This window comes from Balaenoptera musculus, chromosome 2, assembly GCF_009873245.2.
Source record: "Balaenoptera musculus isolate JJ_BM4_2016_0621 chromosome 2, mBalMus1.pri.v3, whole genome shotgun sequence".
In the NCBI taxonomy this organism is placed as follows: domain Eukaryota; kingdom Metazoa; phylum Chordata; class Mammalia; order Artiodactyla; family Balaenopteridae; genus Balaenoptera; species Balaenoptera musculus.
Genome location: NC_045786.1, coordinates 36,877,334 through 36,902,627, shown reverse-complemented (window position 1 = coordinate 36,902,627; position 25,294 = coordinate 36,877,334). Strand labels below are relative to the sequence as shown.

At 45.9% G+C, this 25,294-nt stretch overlaps 1 protein-coding gene across 8 annotated transcripts in view; it reads left to right on the top strand.

Annotated features, from left to right (window-relative positions):
* Positions 1 to 855: 855 nt before the first annotated feature.
* ZNF592 (zinc finger protein 592) overlaps positions 856 to 25,294 on the top strand; it is a 55,094-nt gene continuing 30,655 nt past the window's right edge. For 2 of the 8 annotated variants that reach the window (XM_036842767.1, XM_036842771.1), the window contains exons 1-3: positions 856 to 1,295; positions 14,921 to 15,031; positions 19,350 to 19,433. The gene's annotated coding sequence lies outside the window, so the exon portion shown is untranslated. Of the gene's footprint in view, positions 1,296 to 14,920; positions 15,032 to 18,990; positions 19,033 to 19,349; positions 19,434 to 23,181; positions 23,259 to 25,294 lie in introns of all 8 variants that reach the window. The other 6 variants (XM_036842770.1, XM_036842768.1, XM_036842772.1 and 3 more) reach the window with 6 other exon arrangements.

Below are 25,294 nucleotides of genomic sequence, written 5' to 3'. Positions count from 1 at the left end.
GGAGCTATAGGCTTACTCTTTTCCCCCTCTTCCTGCCAAACTTCTGGAATCATCACCCTTTACTGCCTTCATCGCTTCACTACCACACACCCCCTACCCAAGTGGTCAACTCAGCTTAGAGCCTGGCCCACAGCAGGCCCTGGCTGAAAATCAGTTGCACCTCTCGAACAAATTGGCGTCTCTCCCCCGGTTCTTCAGAGGGCATTTCTCCGTGGTTAGCAGTGGGTGCTCACTGCCAGACACCAGGGCCTCATCTCCGTGCTCTCACACCCTCAACCTAGTTGCCACCTTAACGCCGCCAGTTTCCAGGTACTCTGGGTTCTTGGAAGGTCCTGCCCTGGCCATCTGCCCGCCTCTCCGAGTTCTCACCTCGCACAGTCATAGCTTCGCCTGTAACTCAGAGATGTTGCAGTCTACCCCTGGGAAGCACCCGTTGCCAGGCCTCCAACTCTGTTCGCCGCGGGTCTCACGGTCACCCCAGAGACAACATGTCAGAGCGCCCCACACCTCCAGGCCTGCTTGCAAGTCCCTAGTTCCAGCGATGACCGAACATTTAGGGCGCACCTACTAAGTGCCAGGCCCACACCACCTCTGCTACTTTTCACTTAACAGCCTACTAGGCCCCACTAGGTGCCAGATCTGAGGGAAGAGGACGCCGTGCCGGCTCCAGAGGCGCTCGCTGTCCGCTGGGGCGAGACAGCCGCGTAGGCAGATCGTGGCCCTCTAGTGGGGGACCTCGGCCCTGACCGAAGGCCCCTGCCCTGGAGGCCGGTCAGAGAACGAGAGGCCCAGGTTGCAGGGAGCGGCCGCCGGGCCGGAATCGCGCCGGGTGCTCGGCGGGGCAGACGGGTCACACGAGGGCGGGGGCCGGGCCTGGGTCTGCGAGGTCTAGGGTCCAGCTCTGCCCGGCACCGCCCCCGCCCCGCCCCGCCCAGCCCGCCGCTGTCGCCACCGCCGGGTCGGTGCCGCGCAGCCCGCCTGGGGCAGGAGGAGGTAGGCGGTAGGCGGCAGGCGGTAGGCGAGAGGCGAGAAGCCGGGCCCAGGCCGGGGCAGCCCCTCAGCCGCACCGCCCTGGGCGGGTGCCCAGGTCCGAGCCGCCTTCCGCCTGCCCCCCCCGCCCCCAACCCCCGCCCGCGGCCCCAGCCAGGTCCCGCCGCCAGGCCGGCTCCCGCCCCCGCTCCGCCCCCGGAGCCGCAGCCCCGCCCGCCACCGCCGTCGCCATGTTGTGGCTCCCGCAGCCGGCGCTGGGGACGCGCGCGGCCGAGCCCGGGGCCTGCAGCCGCCGCCGCCGCCAGGTAAGCGCCCCCCGCGGGCCGGGCCGGGCGGGGCTTGTGGGCCGGGGCCGCCGCCGAGGCCGCTCCAGCCCGAGCCGGGGCTGAGCGGAGCCAGGGCCGAGGCCGAGCCCGCGCCCGCACCGCGGCCCGGCCCTGCAGCCAGGCGGACCCTGCTCGCCGCCTGAGGCGGCAGCCACTTCCCCTGACCGCCGCCTGGCGGGCCCCGGCCGCCACCCCACCCCGCCCCCGGCGGACGGGCAGCCTGCCCCTTCCGCCACCCCGACCCGCCGCTACCTCGCCGGGCGGGCACGCTGCTGTCCTCCCGGCGCGGGACGGGTGGTCGCCCTCGGCGTTGGCCCGCGGCCCCCCGCCCAGGCACGGATAACGGTGCCACTTTACCCCGCTGGGGCGCCCTGTCAGCCGGACCGTCCCGGTCGCCCGAAGAGCTGGCGTCGTCACGGGACAGACACTTGGGGGATCGACCTTTTTTGGCGCCCCTCAGTCCCTCCCCCCACCTCCGCCCAAGTTCTGACCCTGGGGGAGGTTTCTTCGGGAGCTGACGGGTATTCCTGCTCCAGAGTTGGGGGCCCAGGGGGTGACCAGGCCTGTTGATCAGGGTGGAGATTGTCTTTCTGCAGGGGCTCTTCCTGCCAACCCGGGGGGAAAGGCTCAATGTGACCCGAGGGAGGACGGGGAGCGTCTGCTGGACAGATGGCCTCCTGGCCTTGGATCAGCGCATGTGAGGGGGAGGGGTCCGTACGACCTTAGGTATGTCTGTTTCTGAGAACCCCAGGATTATTCGAGCTGCTCAGGGATTTTTAACTTTTTTTTTCTTTTTTGAGTAGGCCAGAGGTGGCATTAAAAATCCTGGATTGGAATAAATACACGGGCCCACCCAGGGCAGCATGTCTGGCACCCAGGACTAGCCTAGAATAGGACTGGCAGTCAGAGAATGGGACTTGGGGGTAAGATGGTATTTGGCATAGGGTTGGCCCACTTGCCTTCAGCTCTGTGTTCTGGAGGACCTGTACAGTGCATCTGTTGGTGTGTACAGTGTGGCTGAGGATACAGGATGTGGACAGATAGATGCCTGGCAGGTGCTTGGTGGGATTTCAGGGGTCTGTTTTCTCAAACTCACAGGTACATTATACAGTGAAAGAGAAGAGGAAGCAAGGTGCTAACACATATTTTGACCATTTTCCAATTTTTCCACTGGTCATGGCTTTGATTCATTTAGTAAAATTTTCTGAGCACTTATTATGTGCTAGGCACTGGACTAGGTGTTGGGAGTACAGTGGGAAACCAGAAAGACATGTTTTAGCTTGAGCTCATAGACCAGTGAGAAGGCCTGATAATAAATAATCTTGAAATTTCATTCAACAACAAATATTTGTCAACCAATATGTGCCAGCCATTGTTAGATGTTGTGAAGAAAGCAAGCAAAAATAACTGCCCTTGTGGAGCTTTCATTCTAAGGGTCCAGACAATAAAATATATAATAAAAATATAGTCTGTTAATAAGTGGTAATGAGAAAAAGAAGATAGGGAAGGAGAATATGAGTTATTGGGTAGGGACTGAATTTATATTTGAGTGGTCTGGAAAGGCCTCCTGAGAAGGTGTCTTTTGAATAAAACTTTGAAGGAAGTGGTAAACTAATCATTTCAAACTGTAATGAGTACAAGGAAAGAAAGGTGAAGAGAGTGGTAAGAGATATGGGCCTTGATTTGGGTTGGGGGCTCAGGGAAGGCTTCCCTTGAGGAAGTGACATTTAGGCTGAGACCTGAAGGAGGGTGTAGAGTTAACCATGTGTGGAGCAGCAGAGAGCTTGGCAAGTTGGAGGAAGTGAAAGAGGCCTGTATGGCTGGAGGGGGAAAAGGAGAGGGGAGATAAGTTTATAGAGAGGTGTGTCAGATCACTGGGGGCCTTGGGGACCAAATGCCTTCCCTCCTTAGTTTGGATTGTATCCCCGGTGTAATTAGGAACCTTTGAAAGGTTTTAAGTGAGTGACATTATGATATTTACATTTTAAAAGGACTCTGGTATGGACAGAGATAAACAGGTAAGGCAAGGAAGGCTTTCTGTGTTGAGTGGCCACACTACTTGATCTGCTTCGGAAAGCCTCAAGCAGTCTGGGGGAGGATCCTTTTCCTCAGAGAGACTGTTTTGCCCAGCTTTTATGAAGGGAAAGGAAAATAAATGAACATTTATGGAGTGCCTGTTAGGTGGGAGAATCCATTTTAGAGACTTTTGCAAACATTATCATATTTAACTTAATCCTCCCTGCACTCTAAGAGAAAGGGGTTGTCCTGCTTCCTTTACATATACAAGCTCGGAGGAGTTAGATTTCTTATCCAAAGCCATATTTGTAACATAATCTATATTAAAACCTAGATCTTCCTGATTCCAGAGCGCACTGGCTCTGGAGCCAGACTACCGAGTTTGTGTCTTGCTTTTGCCACTTACTAACTGGATGTTTTTGAGTTATTTAACCCCTCTCGTGCCTCAGTTTCCTGTTTGGAAAAGCCTCAAGCTTTTCTCAGCTTAAATGCAGAAAAATGTACCTACCTCCTAGGGTGGTTGTGCTGATCAAATTAACTTAGTACAAATGTTAGCTGCTATTATTACTTAAAATTTTAAAACACCCATGCTGCCTCCATGCCCTATTGTCATTTTGGATGAGATTAAGTATATAGATAATTTAATTCTTGAATATTTTGAGACTCTTTTCCTCTAAATAACTTAATGCCAATGTTCCATGTGATCAGTCCTTCAAGGTTGATCTCTTATTTCAGTCTTGACACTGTGCTAGGGCTTATGGATACAATGTGAGTTCCTTGCCTCAAGAAGCTCAAGGTATCCAGGGGAGGTCAGATAATTAAAAGAATAAGCTACAATGTATTTAACAAATTCTCTAAAGCCTTTGTAGTTAGAGAGCTACAGTTGGGGGCAGTAAGAAATAAATGCCTGGGGAAGTAGGGAAGGCTTTAGGGCGAGGTGACTTCTGAACTGGGCTTTAGAGGAAGAACAGAAGTTTTGCAGGCAAGCAAGACTGGGCAAAGGGCAGTCTATGAAGAGAGAGTCATGTGTGAAAGCATGGAGCCATGAGAGACTTGGTTTGTCCAGGGATGAGGCTGGGAAGCTGAGTTGGGCTTGTGAAAGGCAGGTCAAGTTTGGATTTAATTCTGTAAGTCACAAGGACATATCAGAGACTATTGGATACATCAAATACATATCACGTGATGGGTGTTGCTGTTAGAGAGTGGAGACAGATGTCATCCTGGGAGGTGACTTTAGTTTGGTGGGATCTCTGTGCTTCAGGATCTTGTTCTCAGTTTCATAAACCTGAAATTCAGTTTGTAGGGCACGCAGAGCTGATTGGATCCAGGGAGACTGATTAACCAAACTTGGAAGAGACTGATGCATAAACTCAGGGTATAACTAGCCTTGAGAAATGAAACTGCAGAATGACAGATGTTTCTGTCCTCTGGCCATGGCCCTCCCCACCCCCACTCCCTGACTTCTGGCCAGGGCTGGGACAGACTAACAAACTCTTGCTCCTCAATTCCCGTTTGTTTTTCTCAGGCTCCATGAAAACTAACCCTTTTTGTTAACATAATCTTTCCTCAAGCTCTATACAGTGTAGTTAACAATGATTATTTAATTGATAGAATGAATGATTCTGTACCGTTTGGGTGGGATCCTGTGTTTGTGAAACTTAAGGAAAAGGAGGAATAACTTTTTTAGAAATAAAGTATTGGAAAAGGGGATTACTGCAGAAGGTATGCAGATACCAAGTGGTGTGGGTAATTTTGTGGCCAAGGGGTGGTTGTGGACAGATGCGTTGGAAATTGTTTAGAGAGCAGAGGTCTGTGAACTCTTGGAAGAGGTGGGGCAGGGGTGGTTTCTTTTGGTTGCACTTGAAGGAGAGATTGGTTTAGGATTTTCATCTTCCCTACACATTGGAGACAGAAAAGAAGGTAATAATTCTTGCCCTCTACTCAGCCTGGTCATGGTGAGCTTTCCTGTTGGATTGCAATCTTCATGGGGTTTGAGCTTCGTCTTAACACTTCCTTCTGCTTCCACAAAACTGGGACGAGTGGTGGACCCTCTAGAGTTTTGAATCTGTATTTTTCTACAGCAAAAAATAAAATCCAAATAGACCAACCTAGATTATGGATTAATTATTTTTCTTTTAAAACTCTAAAGAGCATTCATGTAGAAAATTTAGGCAATTCAGATAGGTATACAAATGAAATAAAACTGATAAATCCTATAACCTAGAGCTACTGTTTTAATATTTAGTGTTTTTATTAGACGTTTATCTCCAGCGCTATCTTTATATGCGTTTGTTTTAACTTTTTCTTTTCCTGCAAAAATAGGAGCATCCTGAATAGGAGAGAGTTCCTAGTGTTGATGCCTGTGAGGTGGAGCAGTTGCATGTACCCACAGTCTGTGTATGTTTCCATTTGTGGGCATCTGGTCCATTGTTCTCCCCCTTCATGCTTTAGGCGTGTAGGATGGGATATCCATTAGCTTATTAATTTTGGGAAATGTTTTTAGGGATAAAAGTGCTACTTCAACCAACCATGCATTTTTATTTGACAGTGGGAAGTGTTTATGTATGTGTTGAAATGGCACATTGGATCCTTTTTATGACTGAAAGAAAAGTTAATAAACACCTTTTGAGTTTGGTGTCACCACAGAGTCATTCCTCAAATCCATCAGCAGAGAATAGGTGTCCTCTGTTTGCTGTGTGACTTTGGGTAAAGTCACATTTACCCAAATACTCCATTTCAGATTCTAAAGGTATTGTATCAAGAGGTAATGGTGTCCCCCTTCCTCTCATTTACATGCTCCAGGAGATGAAAAGGATGATGATGTCTATTTATGTGATTGATTGTAGAAAGACTTCTGCTATGTTGAGTGAAAAAAAGGGGTATGTCTGCTGAACAGATGAACTCCTGGCCTCAAGTCAGTATGTGTGGGGGGCAGGGAGTCTGTATGACTTTGTTATGTCCATTTGTGAGCTCCAGAAATATTGGTGACCCCTGAAATTTTTTCAGGTAGTTCAGGGGTGGCATTAAGGGTCTTCTGAAAACAAATCCACAGACTCATCCAGAACAGCAAGAGCAACACCCTAGGTTTAACCCAGAATAGGTTCACTTCTTCTGCAGAACAGAGTTTACTGTCAGATCTTACCTCTGAGTGGTGGGATTAGAGTGGTTTTTACTTTTTTCTTTATATTTTTGCCTGTCATTTGAATTTTCTATAAGCTTATATGTCATCATTACAAAAACAATGGGTAAATCTGTTTTTAATTTTAGAGACAAACATTGAATGCCCTAAAGCAAAAACTCAAACTGCCCAGAAATATGTCCCTCTAGAAGAGGTATGATGTTGGAACTGGCTGTCCGTCCTTGGTAGGCAAGGAGGCTTGCCTTTGGTAGATGTGCAGTAAAGACAGCTCTCCCCAGCAGGTGAATTAGGCTAGAAACTCTGATCGGGATAGTTCCTGAATTCAGGGAGCCACGGCTGCACCCATCTGGGAGGAGCTGATGAGCAGAATGAATTGGCTTCTAGCTTCATTTGTTGGGTGTTTTTGGGGGGCATGCTTCTAAAGAAGTCACTTCTTTTGGGCATGGCCCTGGACCCTCTCCCATGGACCACAGGGCTCTTAGTCTCCTACACATTGACATGGGGGATGCTAAAGAGAGAGGTTCCTATGTATAAACCTCACATACATTCCTGGAATTTCCCTCCTACTGGAGGTTCAGCCCATCCTGGGAGTGAGGCAGGGAGCTACTTCATCCTTATATCCATCCAGTCATTGGGCATAGGAACGTTTACCCACACTGCCCTTGGCAAGCTGGAGCTGAATGTGAGCCAGTGGAGTGGGTTCTGGCTCCACTTTTATTCCCCTGGTTTGCTGCAGTTTACAGCATTCTACTCCTATCTGCCAATTCAGTTCTGAAGTTAAAGTTGTTCTTTAGCAAGCCAAGGACAGAGTGAGACCAGAGAGAGAGGTCTTGAAGGTAGGTGACCTTCAAGGTGACCACTGTAACTGCAAGCCTCTCAAGGCTATTCCAGGGCCCCAAAACACCTCTGAGGCAGAGCTTTGGCATTTTCAGAGGAGAAGGGAGTCCAGGGGTGGGCAGCAAGCAGCTGTTCAGATTCTTCTGGGGCTTGGCCCAGCCGAGGCTCGGGTGTGTGTGGACAAGGGCTGTTCTCTGTCTTTGCCTTGTTAGACAGACTCTCCAGACCTGAACTGAGCTGGCTGAGGTCGTAAAAACTGCTTCACTGTCTGAGACTTCATTAAGGCTATAAATCTTCAGGACCTTAAAAATATTAGGTGTGTGATTAATACTACTGTTGTTCTTAGTTAGAATGCTTATGTGTATTTAAAATCCTTTGGAAAAAAAAATCCTTTGGAACCTTTTTACAACTGGGCCATCAATGATCAATTATCTACAGTTGTTTATGAAAGGCCCACCCTGGGCCCAACACAGAGCTGGATGCTCTATGGAGCATAAAAGAATCATGTGAGATGAACTTTGCCCTCAAGGAGTTCCCCCACTGAAAGCAATTGCAGAACAATTTGCTTCCAGACCAGAAGTGTCTTAAGGGGGCTTTTCTTTCTGAGGGTGGTGGTTGCTTTCACACAAGTTACCCCTCTGAGATGGCTGGGGTTACCTCTGGGGAACATTCTCTGGTACCCAAAATGGATTGAATGGCCATTTGGGAGGAGGGAGGTGGTGGCAATGATGTAATCTCATCTTTCATTACTTCACTTGTCTCCCTTTGACATTGCTTTTCTAAGCACCTGTACCCTTTAGGAGAAGGTAGCCACCTACCCACAAACTAGGCACCCCAGTGCCTATCGTTCCAACATTATAGCTGCATTCCTCTGAAGCTTAAGACGTTTGCACTTCCACTTAGTGTCCCCTTTTAAAATATTTACACCCGGGACTTCCTTGGTGGCGCAGTGGTTAAGAATCCGCCTGCCAATGCGGGGGGACACGGGTTCGAGCCCTGGTCCGGGAAGATCCCACATCCTGCGGAGCAACTAAGCCTGTGCACCACAACTACTGAGCCTGTGCTCTAGAGCCTACGAGCCACAAATACTGATCCCGAGTGCCACAACTACTGAAGCCCGTATGCCTAGAGCCTGTGCTCTGCAGCAAGAGAAGCCACCACAATTAGAAGCCTGCGCACCACAACGAAGAGCAGGCCCCCGCTCGCCGCAACTAGAGAAAGCCTGCACGCAGCAACGAAGACCCAGTGCAGCAATAAATAAATAAATAAATAAAATTTATTTTAAAAAACTGTATAAAGAATTTTAAAAACTGTATAAAGAATAAAAAAAGTATTTACACCCCTTGGGAGAGGTCAGTCTTTTAGCAGTTCATCACTAAACTGTAAGTTTAATTACCAGGAATTAATTAAGTTAATGGCGAGAAAGACTGGGACCCAGGCAGGCACTTGGGGCAAGAGTGTCCGAAGGGACATGTTCCTGCATGACAGGAGAGAAGTGAGGGCAGCAGAAGAAACTTTCATGAACATTAGTTGCTGTTAGCAGGTACTGCTAACACTGGGACCACCCTAGTGGTCCTGATGGCCAGGGTCTAGAGTACAGCATGGCCTAGCACTGGTACAGGGGGCTTTGAGTGGAGGTGGAATTTGGGCTCAGTCTTAAAGGATTAGGAAGATTGTTTTTCCTTCATTTAGAAAATATGGTATGGCTACCAGGGGGTAAGGGGGTGAGGGGGAGGGATAAACTGGGAGACTGAGATTGACATATACACACTATTATATATAAAATAGATAACTAATAAGGACCTACTGTATAGCACAGAGAACTCTACTCAGTACTCTGTAATGCCCTATATGGGAGAAGAATGTAAAAAAGAATGGATATACGTATATGTATAACTCATTCACTTTGCTGTACACCTGAAACTAATGCAACATTGTAAATCAACTATATTCCAATAAAAATTTAAAAAAAAATTTGGGAATTCCCTGGCAGTCCAGTGGTTAGGACTCCGAGCCTCCACTGACGGGGGCCCAGGTTCGATCCCTGGTCAGGGACCTAAGATCCCACAAGCCGTGTGGTGCGGCCTTAAAAAAAAAAAGAAAAAAGAAAAAATATATATATATATATATTCAGTTTAGAAAATTTTGGAACATTCAAGAAGAAAATAAGTCCCTCATAATTTTACTACCTGATGATAGACGGCAGAGAGGAGTGATCCTTTTACAATGAAAGTCAGAGCATGTCGCTCCTTTACCCCAGGTCCTCCTATAGCCTTCAATCTAAGAGTGAAAGTCCTCACAGTGGCCCTCCATTATTTGCTTCCCGCCCCCATCTCCTGTGACTGCCTCTGCTCTGGTTTGGGTTCCTTGAATGCACCAAGCATTTCCCTGCTTCAGGGCTTTTCTGCTTGCTCTTTTCTCTGCCTAAAACCTCTTCTCCCCTGTATTCACATGGCTTGCACTCTCACTTGCTTCAGAATTGAGAATGTAGTCGTACCATTTTCTGATTTCCTACTGAACTCCTATTGAGACAATAGGACAGTTGAACTCCTATTGAGAAAGGCTATATGACTACCTGACATATCATGAATTTGCTTGTTTGTGTCCATTTGTCTCCTAGTGGAATGTCAGCACTGCATCGGGAGGGACTTAGTCTGTTCTGTTCACTGTGGTATCCACAGTGACTAGGATAAGGCCCGGCACCTAGGAGGTGCTCAACTAATATTATCAGTTGAATGAATGAGCATGCATGTATGTGTGTAGTGTGTGTGTGTGTTGTGGAAGTCGAGTGGGAAAGGACAGTGTGGCTAGAAGCTGTTGTGGGGGGATGGGTATGGATGGTGTGGAGAGTGAGGATGCTTTGGGCAGGAATGGAGGTTGGAGATGTGGTCCAGTCTGTTCCAGGCTCTACCGTCTCATCTCTTACTGGTGCTGTTGAAGGTGAAGGCAGTGATTTGGTGCTTTGAGGTGGGTGAAGAAGCAGCTGCTGAAATTTAAAGTCTAGGCCTAGACGACGGAGGTTCTCAAAAGTCTGGCCCGAGGGTTGGAGCTGATGTGATTGGCTATAGGAAATTATTGTAAGTTTTTGAGCAGAGTGAACGACCCGTGAAAATGGTGATGGGGAAGATTGGTCTTAGACATATAGGATGACTGTGGGGAGAGACCAGAGGTGGCGAGGGAAGCGGTAACAAGGACAAGGATGGAGACATGGAGCAGAACAGATGACATCTGTGAGACTTAGTAATGGCAGAATTCTCCCCAGCTGCTGTGTGGCCTTGACAAAAGCTTCTCGTGCTCCCGACTTGGTAGAGCTTAAAGTACTGTCCATGGTTTCAAATGAGTTTTGGAAGCGGGTGGGGATAAGCGGGCACAAGGGAAAGAGGAAGGGTCCTCTCCAGGTTCATTAGGTTGATGGATCTGGTGGGAAGCAGGCCGTCGTATCCTGCACTGGGCCTGCATCTCACCGACTGTAACCCTGGATGGGAGCCTGTCCTTTTTGGTCCACTGGAAACTTTCCTGTGTGAGAGTAGCTGTAAGTGCTCTCTGGTTTTCTTCTGAACCTACACATATACCAGGACAGTATCTGAAATCCATTTGTTCGATTACCTTCTTTCAACTCCATTTTCTGTCTCCATAGTTTTATCTATTCCTCAGAACAAATTGTCTTTGACTCACAAACCCATTTGGATTGGATTAATTGACGGGAAATACTTCTAAATGGCTTCTGTTTCATTAGGCCTCTAGCCTGTTTTTATTTTTTTTTTTTATTTTTATTTTTTTTTAATTAATTAATCTATTTATTTTTGGCTGTGTTGGGCCTTCGTTTCTGTGCGAGGGCTCTCCCTAGTTGTGGCAAGCGGGGGCCACTCTTCATCGCGGTGCGCGGGCCTCTCACTGTTGCGGCCCCTCTTTTTGTGGAGCACAGGCTCCAGACGCGCAGGCTCAGTAGTTGTGGCTCACGGGCCCAGTTGCTCCGCGGCATGTGGGATCTTCCCAGACCAAGGCTCGAACCCATGTCCCCTGCATTAGCAGGCAGATTCTCAACCACTGCGCCACCAGGGAAGCCCAGGCCTCTAGCCTGTTTTTAAAAAGGCTTCTGCCAAGATGAGATCAGTGGAGAAGTGATTTTGGTATAATCAGCTTCTTTATGATCTTTTGGTACAAGTTATGTTTTAAGATTGGTCTTCCTGATGTATTAATTCCTAGAATAAATATTTCAGTGCCTGCTCTGTGCCAGGCACCATAGGCACTGGGACTGTAACAGGGAACAAAACAAACAAAAGTCTTACTTTCATGGAGCTCGTAATCTAGTGTGTGAGGTCTTATAGACAATAAACAAGTAAAACATAAAGTATGAGAGATGGTGAAAAGTATTACAGAGAAAAACAACAAAGCTGGGATGGAAGATAGAGAGGTTTGGTGGGGAGGCAGATTTTCTGCTTTAACTAAGGAAGTCTCACTGATAATGGACATTTGAACAGAGTTCTGAAGGAGTAAGAGAGGGAGCCATGCATTTATCTGAGGGAAGAGCAGTCAGGGTGGAGAGAAAAACTGGAGTGAGGAGGAGGAAGGTATGGGAGAGGAGCCCAGGGTGGACCCACTGGGCTTGTAAATCCTAGTGGGGGCCTGAGCCGTAGCTCTGAGTGAGATGGGAAGCCCGAGGTGGCTGTGTAGAACCACGATGGACTCTACCTCTCTTTTTGAAAGGTTTGCCACAGCTGCTGGTGATTGAAGCAGTGGGGCTTCTTCAGGGGCTCTTAGCTTAGAGTGGGCACCAGAGTCTGAATCATCTGGGAACCTTTCCCAGGCCAGCTACTGGGGCCATCCAGGACTCCAGGGTCAGCTGGAGCACAGGTGTGACTTCCAAGACTCACTCAGTGCCAGTGCTGTTGTTCTCTAACCACTGGATGACTGTCACAGCTTCAGATTCCTGAGACCCACTTTATTTCTTTTTTTTTTTTTAATTTATTTAATTTATTTATTTTTGCTGCATTGGGTCTCCGTTGCTGTGCATGAGCTTTCTCTAGTTGTGGCGAGCGGGGGCTACTCTTCGTTGCGGCATGTGTGCTTCTCATTGCCGTGGCTTCTCTTGTTGCAGAGCACGGGCTCTAGGCACGTGGGCTTCAGTAGTTGTGGCACGAGGGCTCAGTAGTTGTGGCTTGCGGGATCTTCCCGGACCAGGGCTCGAACCCGTGTCCCCTGCATTGGCAGGTGGATTCTTAACCACTGCGCCACCAGGGAAGTCCCGAGACCCACTTTATTTCTATTGAGTCAGTCTGCAGGTGGACTCAGAAGTCTGCATCATTAACAAGATTTTGGGGTGATTTTTGAGGCCAGTGGTCCCTGGACTATACTTTGGTCTAAAGACCGTGGTTCCCAGCCCCAGACAACATCAGTCCTCTGGGTTGTTTTCTAAAAAATGCTCGGCCCCACCCCTAAAGATTCTGATTTAATTGGCCTGAGGTGGGGTTAGGTATTAGCACTGCTCCCCAGGTGTTTCTAATGTGCTTCCAGGGCTAGAATCACTAGTCTGAGGGTTAATAAGCCTTATACGGGGTGTTTGATGGAGAGATTTGAATGGGTAACTGTGAGTAGGAGACTTCAGGCCCTCTGGGAAGCTAAGGCAGGGCCAGTCACCTTGCCAGGAATAACAGGAATCTTTCACAGTAATAAAAACTCTTCAGTTTATGTACTTTATCTCATTTGATTACCTCACCTCTCTGGGCCTTCATTTCCTTGCTCGTAGAGTTAGCAGCTTAAATTTAATGGTTTCCTAGAATCTCTTGGGCTCTGACAGTTCTTAATCTTTCTGGTGTTGGAAGAACCTCTAATCTAGAACAGTGTTCTAGTACGTTGTTTTCTAATCTTGGTCTTACAACACCCTAAAGTGTGTCATAATTGTGGCAAGGGCTGTAGTGAATGTCTCAATACCAGTTGAAGGAAAATGTGTGCCATATACAGTAGCACCTTGGAAAGATGAGGATGTTGGGAAACTGAAATGTGAAGTCAGACCTCCTGGTTCAGAGTTCCTGAGTGGAAGGGCAGTCTGGTGGTTGGAGGCAAGCAGGAGCCTCAGCATTAGTCTTGGTTCTGCCACTCAACTGGCGAGTTCCCTGTGAAGTGGCAATAGTGTTATATAAACTGTGAAGTTCCTATAAATCCACGTTTGTGTATGTGGTAGGGTGACCTGAGAGAAGCAGCCAGCCTGGGTGGATGGAGCCTGATGCTCAGGTTTGCCAGCCCCTCTCTGCAGCCAAACTGTGTTATTGGGCACCAGAGATGGTCTGAATAACCCTAAAGAATCCAGTGTCTGCAGGAACTGAGGTTACCCTGGAATAAATAATCAGGCACACTCATTGGAGCACCTCAGAACTAACTTATTTTGGACATCAGATCTAAGACACTCCCTACCCCATCCCCTGGTTTCTGACTTTATCCTCATCTGGACAGCACAGTGTCTGCTTGTTAGTTTATGTTTTGAAATGTGAAGGTCCAAATAAGAAAAGAAAAAAAAGTTTTCTGTATTTCCCTTCTATAGAATTGGAATAATGAGTTTCCTTCCATTCCCTTATAAGGTTTTCCGTTAATATTGTCTATATCTCTATTTAGAATCCAAACTAAATGCTGGTCTGTCAGAGTTAAGACAGAAATGAAGTCAAGCGAGGGAATGCAGAATTAGAGTGAGAGTGAGCGGAATTAGAAAAGAGACTTTATATTGTCATTTGTGGGTACATGCACTTGATGGACTGTTAACTAGTTTCTCCACACGGGCCTATAAAATTGGAATCTTGGGAGATTGTGGCCAAGCATGAGTAGCTTCCAAAGTTCTCAAGGTGATTCTGATGTCCAGTTACAATTGAGGACCACTTAGATTAAAAAAAAAAAAAAAGGGTCTGCCAGCTTTTCCCATGTCTTCTCTTATTCTCATCCCCTGCTTGGTACTTGTCCCTTCCCTGCCTCTCCCCCACCTGTGACTTTCCCCCAGCCTGCCTGCCCCCTGGTCCCCTTGCTCACTCCTTGATCCTCTGCTTCCTCAGCCCTCCTGAGCACTGGAGGATGAGCTGCGAGGAGGGGTAACCGACCTTCACTTGCCCTGTCTCTGTCCCCTGTGCATGCATCCAGTCAGCCTGACGTTTAGGGATTCAGTGGTCTGCAGGGGCACTCTGAAAAATTATGAGGTAAAGCTTGCTGGCCACTGAGGTCGGTGGCAGAATACTTAACAAACACGTGTATTTGCTATGTTTAAGGCAGTGTTGTAAGAGCTTTACAAATATTAACTCATTTAACCCCTATAACCCCCATTTTACATACGGGGAAACTGAGACACAGAGGTGAAGAAACCTGGCCAAGGTCACATGGCTAGCAAGTAGTAGAATTGGGGTTTGAACCCACGTAGAGTCTGGGCTCTGAACCAGCACGCTATGCTAGGCGAAAGGGAGAAGATCTGGGACTGGGGATAGTTTATCTTTGACTACGTTTGAGGCCCGCTTTGAATTAGGTTTGGAGATTCTTCTCAGGGTCTGACCTACACTTTATTATTATTATTATTAACTTACTTTAACATTTGCCTTCAGACCTATTAAAAAACATTTTATTTTTCTTCTTTCCTTAGGTGGTGTTTGGAAACTAGACCATGTGCCTATAGGTAGAAGTTATTCCTTTCTCCACAGCTCTACACTCCCAGCAATACTCACCACACCCTTGTTTTGAGAACCTCACTGAGGTATGATGTCTAGGCTGACCTGAGCTGGCCTTGAAGAGCTGAGAGTTGGGACACAAGTGATTTTTTTTTTTTTTCAATGTTCCTTGGTAGTTATCATTATTTTAAAAAATTGTGGTAAAACATACATAAGAAAATTGACCATTTTAACCATATTTTAAGGGGATCCAAGAATTTTTTAGTGTTTTTGTTATTATTTTTATTGAAGTATAGTTGATTTACACCATTTTAACCATTTTCAAGTGTACTGTTCAGTGGCATTAAGGACATTCACATAACCATCACCACCGTCCATCTCTAGAACCTTTTCATCATCCCAAACTGAAACTCTGTACCCATTATATAACAACCCCTTTTCCTTTCTCCCCTTTATCCCCTGGTAACCACTGTTCTACTTTTTGTCTCTGTGAATTTGACTGCTCTAGGTACCTCATATAAGTGGAATCACACGATATCTGTCCTTTTGTATATGGCTTATTTCATTTAGCATAATGCCTTTAAGGTTCATCTATGTTTTAGCATGTATCAGAACTTCATTCCTTTTTAAAGGCTGAATAATATTCCCTTTTATATTTATGTCACATTTTGTTTATCCATTCATCCATTGATGAATACTTGGGTTGTTTTCACCTTTTGGATATTGTGAATAATGTTGCTGTGAACATAGATGTACAAATACCTCTTTGAGACCCCTTTCAATTCTTTTGGGTATATACCTAGAATTGGAAGTGTTATATCCCTAGAATTGGAAGTGTTATATCCACTATGTGTAATTTTCCTTAGGAACTGCCATGCTGTTTTCCATAGTGGCTACAGTACATTCCCACCAGCGATTCACAAGGATTCCAGTTTCTCCACCACCACATTCTCACCAACACTTGCTATTTTCTGTTTTGTTTGATCATAGCCATCCTAATGGGTGTGATCTTGGTGGTAAGCTAGTTGCACCCATAGAGTCCACTATCCAAGAGTCTGGTTCCTAGTGTGCTGAGATGTGCATATGTAGAGAAAATGATATGATAAACTCCCATGCACTCCTTATGCAGATCCAACAGTTATCATTTCATGGCCAATCTTGTCTCATTTATACATGCCCTCCCTGCTCTCTTCCTCCTGCCCTGTGTTATTTTGAGGCAGATCCCAGATATCACATCATTTTATCTGTGAACATTTCACAGATAATATCTTAAAAAGATAAGGACTTTTAATATTCCATTTTTTTCTGATGGTGGAAGGGCACATAGGGATGTCCTTTGAACACATTATTTTCTATCATTCCCTTGGATCACCAGGGACATATACAGTGGGCATACATGCGGACACCTGGATGTTGGGTCCATTGCCATGCTGGGTTGTTGGTGAAAAGCTGCCTTGGCTGGCGCCCTGCTTTCCTGCAGGAGGCTGGCTGCCCTTGGGTCTGAGCAGCCATGGTGAAAGAGCCCACCCAGATCTCTTTTGAGAGGGGAAGGAGAGAAGAGGGAGGAACAAGGGGATAAAGAAGAACATCTGTGAGGGAGAGAAGAGGGGGGAAGAGAGAAAGGGATGGAGGGATGGAGAGGGGCATGTAGGAAGGAGTAGGGGGAGAGAGAAACGGGAAGGAGAAGAGTATATGTGTGTGTGTGTGTGTGTGTGTGTGTGTGTGTGTGTGTGTGTGTGTGTGGAGGTGTGAGAAAAAGAAAAGAGGAGTGAGAGTAGAGTACCTGGGAGAGGCATCCTTTACCAGGCCCTTGACTCACCAGCTCCTAAACTCCTTAGTGACCTAAGGGAACTGAAGAGACACTCCAATGCTAATAGTACATTTGTCCCCCTCCCCAACCTTTTAATTTCAGGATCTTTGGGACTGTGGTTTGCCTGTGGTAGATGAGATTGGTGGCACACCCAGAGCCACCAAACACAGGGGTACCAGAGCTGGGGAAGGAGTGATCTGCGGAATGGCCACTTTTTCTTTTCTGGGGCCCTTTTATTCAGGGAGTGGAGGCTTGGTTCCCAGCAGGTCTGAGGCTACTGGCTTCTTACCTAAATTTGGGGATCCCTACTACCAAGAGATGATGCTTTTACAAAGTTCAGTGGGGGGAACTCCTCAAGGATGGCGTGTGAACAAGAGGAGTCCTGTCTCTCTTTTTTCTGTCTCTGGGTCTTGTTCCCTTTTAACAAAGTGCAGTGTCCCTTAGTGCTGAGATCTGTTTCAAGTAATGAAAGGAAAAGGGGGTACTGGTTACAAAGTATCAGTTTTTATCTCAGTTCTTAGCTCTGCTTAAACTTTGTTGCCTATACCTAGTTTCCACTTGTATCATCCCAGTCAGTTGTAGTCTTTTATAATCCCAGTTCCTTTCGGTTCTATCCTCTTTTCTTCCTTTTTATCTTTTCTAAAAATCTAACAGCTTTATTGAGATATAATTCACATGCCGTACAGTTTACCCATTTAAAGTGCGTAATTCAATGGTTTTTGGTATATTCACAGAGTCGTATCCTCTTGTCTTAAGACTCAAGACCACCTTGTGTTCTCCTCTTCCCTGCGGTTCTGAGAGCTAGCCTTCCCCCTCCACTGGCGTCACACTGATCCAGACCTCAAGACAGATGACCTTATTGTGGGGACAATGGCCAGTAGGCACTTTCCACCAATAAAATATAATATTTAACTTAGCTCTGCAGGGGCCCAGGGTTCATAGACAAGTGCGACTTCAGATAGACCCTTTCCCCCGGCAAGGCCCCATCACCACTCAAGGTCTCTCTATAAAAAGTTTTAAAAAGCTAAATACAAACAATATAGCAAATTTGCCAGCTGCTTGACTGGTAGTAAACTTGCTTAGGAATCTGTGACTATCCTTGAACAATCTTCCTTCTGGACAGATGAGCCTGTCACATCACTCCCCCTTTCTAACGGTGGATTACCATCTAGTAAACATAGTGGAGCTTACACACAGACAATAAATAAATGAGCAATTATATAATGTGTCAGATGCTATAAGGGCTGTGAAGGAAAACAAAGCAGACTAAACGGACAGAGATTGATGGTGAGGGTGGGGATTAGTATCTTATGCACAATGGTCATAGAAGGCTCCTGACAAAGTGGTGTTTGAATAAAGACCTGAAGGAAGTGAGGAGTGGGCCCACAGAGATCTGAGGGGAAGAACATTCCAAGCAGAGGGATAGTAAATGCAGAGGCTCTGAGCAGGAGTATGCCCTGCTTGGTTGAGGAGCAGTAAGGAGTCTGGAGCAGACTGGCAACAGAGAGAGGTGTAGGAGACAGAGGGCAGTTAGATCATCCTGGCCATGTAGCCTGGGGTGAAGACTGGATTTTACTCTGCGCGAGGTGGGACGGTGTTGAAGGGTTTTAAGGAGAGGAGGAACATGATCTGGTGGATGTTTTAAAAGCAGCACTCTGGCTGCTGTGTTGAGAGTGAGTAGTAGAGGCAAAGAGGAGAGGCAAGGAGACCAGTCATCAGGCTTTTGTGGGAATCCAGGAGAGAGAAGAAGATGGTTGGAGGTGGTGAGAAATGGTTGGATTTGGATACATTTTGAAGGTAGAGTTGACGGGATTTGCTTATGGATTGGATGAAGGGTATGAGGGAAAGAGAGGACTCAAAGATGCCAAGGTTTGGCCCAAGCAACTGGAAGGACTGAGTTGTCATTTACTGAAATGAGAAAGAAGGTAGGAGGAAATCAAGAGTTAGATTTTGGACATATTAGATTTGAGATGCCTATCCAAGTAGAAATCCAAGTCTAGAATCGAGGGATACCAATTAATTAATGATTCAGTGAGTGCCTGTTGAGGGGCTTATGAAATAGCACAAGAGAGAACATTTTACTGGTAAACTACATTAAAGGTAGTTTAAAGGTACTACATTAAAGGTAGAAAATTATGAGGAGAAATAAGTGAAACAAAAGGGAGCACAAGGGAGGATGAGATGACTTCTGACAAGGGTAGTCAGAGAAAGTCCCTCTCCCTTCCTTGCCTATAGGAAGCCTGTGTCCCCTTGATGAGCCTTTGGTGGCACTCACAGGTATGTGGTTGCGAGGTGTTTTCAGTGGGTTGTGGAGGGGAGGGCACTCAAAAACAGGGTCTGGGCCTTCCCTTTGTGTCCTCAGTGCCTGGCATAAGTCTTGGCATTTGGTAATTATTTGATGGATGAACTTCCCCTTTCTGAGCCTCAGTTCTTCATGTATAAAATGAGGTTGGACTAGACCAGTGCCCTGGAATCAACTGGGAAGCTTTTAAAAAAAATGCAGGGATCCATCCCAGGCCTACTGAATCAGAATTTCCACAGTGGAGCCTGGGATTCTGTGTTTTAAAGTCACTCCCCATGTTATTCTTTTGCAGTCAGTCCAGCAGCAGTCTGCAGACGGGCATTTGGAAGCCACTGGACCAGGTCATTTCTGAGGTCCACTTCAGCTCTAACATCCTGTGAGTCTTGTTAGAATGCTTGCAATGCAATTCTGTTCTTGGGAAATGGAATTTTTGGTTGGGGTGGAAGGGCTTAGACGGGGAGAAGAGAAGCTGCCTCTGGGTGACGGACATCTTGGGCAGGGCAGGCAGGGACAGGTGTATCACCCAGGGTTCGGAGAGGCTTCAAGGGAAGGTTCTGGGAGGGGTGGGAGCAGTGACAGCCCCCATACCATTGGGAACCAGGTGTGTTAGGCCCTGGACATAAAGGTAAAGGACATGACCCCAATTTTGGGGAGACTCAGAGACTGATGAGAAAACTCCGGATCCCAGCCTACTGTGGGAAGTGCTGCCATAGAGGAAGGGAGGAAGGAAAGGGCAGAGGACTCAGAGAAGGCATCCAGGAGGTGGGGCCCTGGAACAGGAGCTTGGGGATGAGGAGGAGTTCTCGGGCAGATTTATGTCTGGGGCCACTCAGGAGGAACAGCTCAAGCTCTGACACCAGTGACTGAAATGTACCCTGGGAAGTGGCTGGAGAGGTGGACACAGACCAGATGGGAATGGCTTCTGCATGCTGGAAGAAGAGTTTATTTACTGAAGGTGATGGGGATTTTGAACTGGGACGTCTCTGTGATCAGATAAGTGCTTTACAGCAACCATTCTGGCAAAATATGCATTGGCAGGACTAAGACCAGATAGAGGAAAAGACAAGTGAAACGCTTTGTTGTTTTGCCTGGGTCTGTAGGGGCACCTGTTTTCTTGTATACTGCTGAGAATCTCTTTGGGCTGTTCTTTGCTAATAGTTAGAATGCCAGGTGCCTCATGAAATGAAGCATTGGCCACTGATTGACTCAGAACGTCTGTGACTTGGGATCACTTAGACCTATAAGAAGGCCTCAGAAGTGTATTCAGGAGGGCAGTAGTATATATGTGGTAGAGAGTCTGCTTGTCTACTTTAGGACTAAAGTTTTATGTAGAAATCCAATAGTTCTAGATTAATTTGCCCAGCTGTTGTAGCCTAGCCTGTTCAAGGTCTCAGAGACCCTTCAAGTTAGTTTAATTTTACATATTAAACCAAGGCCTGCCTAAGATCCTTACGTAGGTAATTGGTGACAGCATAGGGGTGAAAGCTAGTTCTCTGTGGTTCACAATTTCTTATTCTTTTAGCTCTACTATTCCCAGTCTGGGGCTTCATTCTGGGTCCAGGAACATGGAACTCTTTTTTTCTGTTTCCTTTGATCCAGCTAAAGTTTCACTGAGCTCCCTTCTCTACCACCCATAGAAGCAGTGTCTCTTTCTGATCAATGTTCCAGCCAGAGTCCAGACTGAGGTTCCTGCAAGTCATGGGAGTAGCAGCTTGCTCTTGTGCTTGCTTGCTCATTCTCTCTTTCCCCTTGCCCAGTTTCCATTCCTGGTACAGAAGTTCTCCCACCTGGGAACCAACTCAAGCACTTTCTTAGGGTCTGCTAAATAATCTCTCTCTCTCTCTCTCTGTGTTTCATACAGTTTGAGTTATTTTTTGCTTTGTTATCCCCTGGGATGTTCCTTCTGAAATAGAAAGCTGAGGGAAATTTTATTTATTTATTTTTATAAATTTATTTTTGGCTGCATTGGGTCTTTGTTGCTGCACGCGGGCTTTTCTCTGGTTGTGGCGAGCAGGGACTACTCTTTGTTGTGGTGCACGGGCTTCTCATTGCGGTGGCTTCTCTTGTTGTGGAGCACAGGCCCTAGGTGTGCAGGCTTCAGTAGTTGTGGTACGCGGACTCAGTAGTTGTGGCACGTGGGCTTAGTTGCTCTGTGGCATGTGGGATCTTCCTGGACCAGGGCTCGAACCCGCATCCCCTGCATTGGCAGGCAGATTCTTAACCACTGCGCCACCAGGGAAGCCCCTATTTATCCATTTTTAAACTCTTAACTGTTATAACAATAATTGAACACAGTTTATGTCAATATCTACGCCATATTCAGTCATGTGGGGCAGTAGGGTAAAGAGTTCACCTACAGGTTGTAAAACATACATACATTCATCCTTCCTTCTAGTCCTCATCCAACAAGGTGACAAATAAAAGGAAACAATTTTGTTGTCTCACAGCCCAGTGTTCCCTAAATCATGTGGTCTTTCATTTTCATCGTGTAAATCTGTGATGTTACCTTGTTTCATTAGACAGAATATACTGAATAGAGATCAGACTTTTCTTAAATTTGGAGTGTCTCTGCCCCCTTGATGTCCTGTTATTGCTGAACTTAATATTGTTAAGAAAAACAGGTGATCAAGTTTAATGTTATTTGAAATTCAAAGGCTTCAATGCTGAGGGAAAGAAAGCTCATGGATTTAGTGACAATTCCTCGTTCTTAGTTTCTCAGAGCCTTTAAAAAAAAAAAATTCTAGATTTGAATAAGTGTGGATGTTACTACATTTATATATTTTACCTTTAACAATATCAATATATTTTCTGACTAATGGATTAAGTTGTTGTTGTTGTTGGTTTTGGTCTATATCTTTTATTTACTTCAAACTTCAAAAATGCTGCCCTCTGCTCTCTAGTGTTTGAGGTTTGATGAACAAACCTGTACTTAATTATGTTCCCCCTTTCCCCTAAATCTTCATCTCTCTAGAATAAAATAGAGTTCTAATTTTTAGGCTCTCATTAGAAAGCTCTTCCATCTACTCAGTCTCATTTCTCAGGACCTTTTCCAACTCTGGTACATCTTTCTTAAAGTGTGGGGAGCCAAAACTGCTCAGCATATTCTCTCTGTGGACACTGAGTGGTTGTGAAGAAGGGCAGGATCACAAGTTTTATTTTGTTTCCAGTGTCCTTTCTGATAATGCCCAGTGTTTTCTGGGCCTTTTGTGATGAAACATGCAACATGGTGTCTTAAGGGAACAGTCTAAGCTGATGCTTCTTTATTGAACAGTTTAGCTTAGAACCCATTATTCTAACCATAACCATATACATTCCAGTATAATTGGAATTGCTTTTCCCTAAACGTTCCTTCACATTTGCTTTCACTAATGCTCCTTTGCCATAATTTCGCCTATTCATACAGCCTCCTGAGAACTTGTCTTTTAATTTCGCATTTTCATTTCTGGAACAGCTTTTAGGCCATTTGCAGTCTTGAAGGTTTCGTTTTATTGCTTCAGCAAATATTTATTGACTGCCTAATGGAGAATGCAGTGGTGAACGAGACAGATAAGCCTCTTCCCTCATGAATCTTACAGCCTAATGTTTTTCTGCTAGATTATTGGTTCCCAAAGCATTGAGACCTCCTTTTCAAATTAATTTTTTCATGGAGTCTCATTCAGTAGTGGTGTTTTTAATGGCTGGTCATTGGGAACACATCTGTGGATATGAAGTTGGGTCCCCATTGGGTTGGGAACTATCATTCTAGGCAATTTATGAAAGCATCAAGCTCCAGTCCAGAACTGGTCAATGGGTTAAAAAACACCGTCGTTCATGGTTTCCCATAAATCACAATCACATAAAGACAAACATACATGCAACATGGAATTCAGTTTGTTGTTTTTTGGTGGAATTTTGGCATTAGAAATTCTGCCTACTAGTTCTGCCATAATCATATTGTTTTTATCCCCACAAAGAATTCAAATAGGTTAATTAGGCCTGATGAGGCCCTTTTAAAATTAAGGTGTTCTTCCCTCCCTCTCACCTAGTTTATATGTTTACTTAACTGTTTGGCAAAATTTCCTGGGCAGCTAGTAGACCCTGCAATAAAAACTGGGTATTTATATTCACTGTAACTTTTGTTTTAGTTTCCAGATCTTCCCTGAATAGAAACTTACCCTGAGAGGATACAGCGTCAGTCTGCCAGTTCACCCCCAAGGGGGCTGTATGTATCATAGCATGGTTCCACCTTCTCACCTTTGAGTGAAATTTGCTCTCGGCCTAGGGCTCAGAGAACCGGGGAGCCTGCCTTGCCTGTTGACTAGGCCATTCTAGATCACTGGGTGAGCTCACCATGCGTGGATCTAGCTTGTTCAGATGCTTCAGGGTGAACCCTGCTGAGTGCTCTGCAGGGTGAGCCATGGTTCCTAGGCTAGTATTTGTGGACATGGGGCAGGGGCCATCACCTCTGGGTCCTGAGGACTGCCCCCAGGCAAGGTAGGCAGGCAGACGTCTGTGGTTTGCTCTTTCCAACTTTGGCTGCTTGCAGCAAGTTGCAGACACTGGTGTATGCTGAAGCTTTTTATTTTGAGTACACCTTTAATTTTAATTAAGTTACTTCACCGATTTTCTAGCTGGCAGTCCCTTGCTGAGTCATGCCAGATGTGCTTAAAGAGTTTTATAGTAGTGATTTTTAGAGTCCTCTGTAAGAAACTCCTCAGATATTTTAAAAATATAAATTTATTTATTTTATTTTATTTATTTATTTTTGGCTGCGTTGGACCTTTGTTGCTGCATGCGGGCTTTCTCTAGTTGCGGCGAGCGGGGGCTGCTCTTTGTTGCGGTGCGTGGGCTTCTCAGTGTGGTGACTTCCCTTGTTGCAGAGCACGTGCTCTAGGAGTGCAGGCTTCAGTAGTTGTGGCGCAGGGGCTTAGTTGCTCCGTGGCATGTGGGATCTTCCCGGACCAGGGCTTGAACCCGTGTCCCCTGCATTGGCAGGCGGATTCTTAACCACTGCGTCACCAGGGAAGCCCCATAAAATAATTTTGTTATAAATAATTCTGGAATGATTATTTTTGTCACATGCATCTCTATTTCCTTAGGATAAATATCTGGAAGTGGAATTATTGAGCCTTATGTATGTATTGCTAAATTGCTCTTTAGACAGGTTGTATCAATTTCTATTACTTTCAAAATGCTTATTTTGCCACATCTCTGCCAACACTGGGGATTATTAGTTTAGTAAAACTTTGGTGAATTTAATAAGCCAAAAATGTTTCTCATGATTTTAATTTGTATTTCTCTAATTTTTTGTGAGGTTGCAACTTTTGTTATGTATGAATTGTCCATTTGTGGTTGTTCTTTTTTTAAGTGCCTGCTCATCACTTTTGCTTATTTTTCTAATATGTTGATTATCTTTTACTAACTACTTTTTAAGGACCTTTTACATATTAGTAAAGATATTAATGATAGTAATTATCATATGTTGCAAATATTCCTTTTGGTTGTTGGCTTTTTAACTATGCGTTGGCAGGTTTTTGATGAATAGAACTTTTTATTGGTAGTCTTTTTCTTTGCAGTTTCTCCTTTGCTTTTTTTTTCTACTTTTTTGGCTGCGTTGGGTCTTTGTTGCTGTGCTCTGGCTTTCTCTAGTTGCGGTGAGCAGGGGCTACTCTTCAGTGCGTGGGCTTCTCATTGCAGTGGCTTCTATTATTGCTGAGCATGGGCTCTAGGTGCGTGGGCTTCAGTAGTTGTGGCACGCGGGCTCAGTAGTTGTGGCTCATGGGCTCTAGACCGCAGGCTCAGTAGTTGTGGCGCACGGGCTTAATTGCTCTGCGGCATGTGGGATCTTCCCGGACCAGGGATCAAACCTGTGTCCCCAGCATTGGCAGGCGGATTCTTTTTTTTTTTTAACATCTTTATTGGAGTATAATTACTTTACATTGTTGTGTTAGTTTCTGCTGTATAACAAAGTGAATCAGCTATACGTATACATATATCTCCATATCCCCTTCCTCTTGCATCTCCCTCCCACCCTCCCTATCCCACCCCTCTAGGTGGTCAGAAAGCACCGAGCTGGTCTCCCTGTGCTATGTGGTTGCTTCCCGCTAGCTATCTATTTGACATTTGGTAGTGTACATATGTCCATGCCACTCTCTCACTTCGTTGGCAGGCGGATTCTTAATCACTGCACCACCAAGGAAGTCCCTTTCCTTTGCTTTTATAACAGGGTACATTTTGATTAATTTCTACTTTCTACTT